Source organism: Macaca mulatta, chromosome 15 (assembly GCF_049350105.2).
Source record: "Macaca mulatta isolate MMU2019108-1 chromosome 15, T2T-MMU8v2.0, whole genome shotgun sequence".
Lineage (NCBI taxonomy): Eukaryota > Metazoa > Chordata > Mammalia > Primates > Cercopithecidae > Macaca > Macaca mulatta.
Genome location: NC_133420.1, coordinates 94,479,375 through 94,484,462, shown reverse-complemented (window position 1 = coordinate 94,484,462; position 5,088 = coordinate 94,479,375). Strand labels below are relative to the sequence as shown.

The window sequence follows — 5,088 nt, the reverse complement described above, 5'->3', positions numbered from 1 at the left end:
CTGGCTTTGGGTTACACACACACATTTGTTTATAGGAGTTTGTAAGTAGGGAGTAAAATGTACTCTGAAAGGAAATCACTTGATAGGAACCACTATTTGGTAAGAAGAGGTGACTCAAGAAAAGAAGTTCCTTGTGGTTTTAAACTTTATTATGCTATGGGTCCCTACAAAAATATGCTTGTCTCCTTCTTCCTCCTTCTCCTCCTCCTCCTCTTCTTCTTCTCTGATGTAAGGCAAAAGCTTTTAGCTTAATATTACTGCTTTAAATTTTTCAAAACGAGAACACTTCTCAGCAAAATTTTGTATTTCTTTGTTTTAGTGTAGAAAGCAAAAGTAAGGGATAACTAAAGTCTAAGTTCAAGCTAGATATATTTGTTTACATTGGAACAACAGTTTTAAACTCCAGGAAAGAAGTGCTGACAGCTCAGAAGATAAAGCAAGTAATGGGTTCCAGTAAAGTTGGTTGGGGAATTTTGTTTGTTTAATTTTTAAATTAGTAGTGGCCTCTCTCCAAAATGTTTGTTTTTAAGATGCAGGTTAAATTTGGATAGATACAGGAGATGTGGGAATTAGACAATATCAGAGAAAGATGCTGAGGTAATTTCCATTTCAGAAAATTTATCTAACTTTGCCTAAATGGATAAATGGAGACATTTGAAGCATAAGAGTTTGGCATTTCATGTCCCAGCTTAGAGGACTTCTGCTTGGAACAGAACAATCAGTTTGAAGTACAGTATCTAGATCCTTTCACCAAAGAGAAAGAAAATTGCCCATTCTGATTAACCAGCAATTATCTCTAATTAAGGAATGGAAGCACAAGTTTTCAGTAGTATCACTACCTGACACTCTGTATGCAATCAAGCAAGGCAAGGTTCCTATATCCACAAGGTTCCTATATCCAATTATTTTTTTTCTAGTTAAGAAAAAAAATAATTAGGATAATTAAACAAGTTGTAGCAATCATTTTTTTACAATCAAAAAGACTGCAACAGATCCAATTAATTCTTTGGTAGATGCATAAAGTAGTATTTATGCTTTTCTAAAGGCCAGTATTCACCATGGACTAACAGCAAAATGTTTCAATACCATCTCAGCAGAGTTGGTATTTGATTTCATAGTATTCTATAAAGTGTCAGACATTTTAGAGATATCACTAACAGAAAGGTTATGCTTTCTAAATACAGTCACACAACTACTTCGTACCTATGATATAATTAGACCGTGACACTCTTGAGGGCATCTAAACTTCAACCTGTTTAAAAATATAAATCCCGACGAACACTCAAAGAAAATGTGCTTCAGGCAATTTATCTGCAGTAAAATGATTTAACTACGGGACAATCATGTTCATTTCTTCATATCTTTAATATAAAATTTAGCATTTAAGATGATTTCATTGTTTAGTTGGAAAGCTATACTCTACCGATAAGATTTTAAAAAATCCTGTTTGTTTCTTCTTCATAGAAATGGTAGAGTTTTAAAATAAAAAGTGCATTTTTCTTCATAACATTAGTATCTGTCACTATAAGTAACTTGAAAAATCTTCCAAATTGTCAACACCTGAAGTCAATTGTATGTTTCTTTTCAGGTATTACATCATTTATTGATTACACATGATAATGGATGACACACAAGCTTCATTCCCATCTGTAATTTTATCTGGTACCATTATTCAATTTAGATGTATTGCATAGGATGTGCCAACAATCATTTTAATAACCAACAATTCCATGATTTTGCTTTGGTAATCCCTTTTAATGGTGAACTTCAGGTCACAACAGTAACTATCAGTTCAACCACACCAGGGTTTCTAAAGACAATGGTTTCTCCACCCAAGCAGGTTGTATATAAATTCCAAACAGAACCTGGCATGACCCTGAAGGAACTCTAACTTCACACTGTTGGAGAAATTTAGCAAGATGGTTTCAGAGCAGACCAACTTTACACAGCACATTAAAAAAAAAAAAAAAAAAAAAAAAAGACATTTATTCAGCATCCCAATCAGGCTATTATATTTAGCAATCAACAGCATGGGTGAAAAAAAAATCTACATTAAAACCCTTTGTTGGAATGGTTTACACTTTCCACAGAACAGAAACTAAAATAACCTGTTACACAATTAGTCACAAATGCAGTCCTCGAGTTTTTTGCCCATATACATGAGTGTTTGTCTAAAACATGTCTGCTTTGTAGCAGCTGGGCTGCTTGGCCAGCTGTGCTTGGCTGAGTTCACAAATCTGTTGTAACCTGTAGCTTTCCTGCCACTTCTGTGGCTCTCCTCTTCTGCTAAGCTTTGTTTCCTAATTAAAATCTTCTGCCACTGCCATAGCTACTGCTGCAACTGGAACCACCATAGCTACCTTGGTTTTGTGGTTTGGCAAAGTACTGGCCTCCACCACCATAGGGGACAGAGCTTCTGCCTCCAAAGTTTCCTCCCTTCAGGGGTCCAAAATTTGGAGACTAATTGTTGTAATTGTCAAAATCACTGTAGCTTCCACCACCTTCAAAATTGCTTCCATCATTACTAAATCCACTGTAGTCATCCCCACTGCCACCGTATTCACCACCACCATGACTGCCACCAAAGTCACCACGACCGTGGACGTTTCCTCCATGACCAAAGTTGTCATGCCCACTGAAACCACCTCCAAGACCACCACCAAAGTTTCCAGAATCACTCTTGCTTTGACAGGGTTTTCCTAGCTTCACAGTTGTGGCCATTCACAGTATGCTATTTCTGAATGACAATCTTATCCACAGAGTCATGGTTGTCAAAGGTTACAAAGGCAAAGCCCCCTTCTTTGCCAATGCCTCTGTCAGTCATGATTTCAATCACTTCAATTTTTTCCATACTGTTCAAAATGATCTCTTAGGTGATGTTCTTTAGTATCTTCTTTAATGCCACCAACAAATATATTTTTCACAGTTAAGTGGGCACCTGGTCTTTGAGAATCTTCTCTTGAGGCAACTCTCTTTGGTTCTACAACTCTTTTTTTTTTTTGAGATGGAGTCTCACTCTGTTCCCCAGGCTGGAGTGCAGTGGTGCAATCTTAGCTCACTGCAAACTCCGCCTCCCGGGTTCACACCATTCTCCTGCCTCAGCCTCCCGAGTAGCTGCAAGTACAGGCGCCTGCCACCACGCCCAGCTAATTTTTTGTATTTTTCATAGAGACGGGGTTTCACCGTGTTAGCCAGGATGGTCTCCATCTCCTGACCTCGCGGTCCGCCTGCCTCGGCCTCCCAAAGTGCTGAGATTACAGGCCTGAGGTTCTACAACTCTTCCATCTACGTTGTGTGGCCTTGCATTCATGGCTGCATCCACCTCCAGAGTGGCATACATGACAAACCCACAGGCCCTGTAGCGCTTGGTGTTTGGATCTCTCATTACCACCCAGTCGGTGAGCGTTCCCCATTGCTCAAAATGGCTCCTCAGGCTCTCACTGGTTGTTTCAAAGCTCAACCCTCCAATGAAGATCTTCCTCAGTTGTTTGAGCTCTTTAGGAGACTCTAACTTAGACATAAAGGCAGGGAGAAGAGAGACTTTGAGGATGCTTCCTTTGTGGCGTCCACGGGCAGGTAGGTTTCTTTAGTTTAGTTTTTTGGTGAATAGTTTTCCCAACATTTTATTATAAATATTATTAAATATACTGAATAATTGAAATAATCAGAAACAACACATTTGCATATATCCACTGTCTTATTGGTTTTTTTTTTTTGAGACAGAGTTTCCCTCTGCTGCCCAGGCTGGAGAGCAATGGGGGGATCTCAGCTCACTGTAAACCTCTGTCTCTTGGGTTCAACCGATTCTCATGCTTCAGCCTCCCGCCTAACTGAGATTATGTGCACAGTGCACCACCACATCCAGCTAATTTTTGTATTTTTAGTAGAGATGGAGTTTCACCATGTTGGCCAGGCTAATCTTGAACTCCTGGCGTCATGTGATCTGCCCACCTTGGCCTCTCAAAGTGCTGGGATTACAGGCGTGAGCCACCACACCCAGCCACCACCATCTAGATTCTAAAATCAGCAATTAATTTGCTTTATTATACATTTATTCAGCCACCTGTTTTTTAATCCCTCTGTCCATCCATTAATCCATCTTTTTTTTTTGAAGCATTTCAAGGCAAGTTGTAGACATCAACATACTTCATTCAATACTTCAGCATGCATATCATTTTTTAGAGTTTAATGTCATGTATATGAGTTTTTCTTGGTAAGATTTTACATATAGTAGATGCACAATCTCTATTTCATTTATTTGTTTATTTATTTATCTATCTATTTATTTATTTATTTATTTATTTATTTATTTATTTTTGGAGACAGATCTCTGTCACCCAGGCTAGAGTGCAGTGGTGCTATCATGGCTCAATGAAGCCTCAACTTCCCAGGCTGAAGTAATCTTCCCACCTCAGCCTCCCAAGTAGCTGTGTCTATAGGTGCAGGCCACTAGGCCTGGCTAATTCTTAAAAAATTTTTTGTAGAGACAGGGTCTCACAATTTTGCCCAGGCTGGTCTCAAACTCCTGGCCTCAAGTTATCCTCCCACCTTAGCCTCCCAAGTAGCTTAGATTACTGGCATGAGCCACCATGCCCAGCCTCGAGGCACAATCTTAAGTATACCATTCAGTGAATTTTGACAAATGCATAAACTTATATAATCCAAACTCCTGTCAAGATACAGAATATTTATATTTTCCCAGAAAGTTCACTCTCATTCCTTCCCAGAAAGTCTCCACCTATCCATCCCTCAAAAGGCAACCACTACTCTCACATTTTTCAACATGGCTTAGTATAGTACAGTGTGTAAGAGTTTCAGTGTTCCATCACCTCACTGACATTGGTGTTGCCAATCTTTTTATTTTAGACATTCTGATATATTTATAGTAATATATCTTTGACTAATGATTTTGAGCATTTATTTGTGTGTTCATAGCATTCTCATATCTTTATGAAATATTGGTTTAAATCTTTTGCCCATTTTAAACTGTGTTGTCTTTTTTTCTTTCCTCTATTTTTGAGTTGGGATATTATTTTGCCACCCAGGTTAGTGTGCAGTGGCACCATCATAGCTCACTGCAGCTCAAAC

The 5,088-nt window shown here is 38.6% G+C and overlaps 1 pseudogene; it reads right to left on the bottom strand.

Annotated features, from left to right (window-relative positions):
• Positions 1-2,004: 2,004 nt before the first annotated feature.
• Positions 2,005-3,520, bottom strand: LOC694438 (heterogeneous nuclear ribonucleoprotein A1-like; annotated as a pseudogene).
• Positions 3,521-5,088: the final 1,568 nt, after the last annotated feature.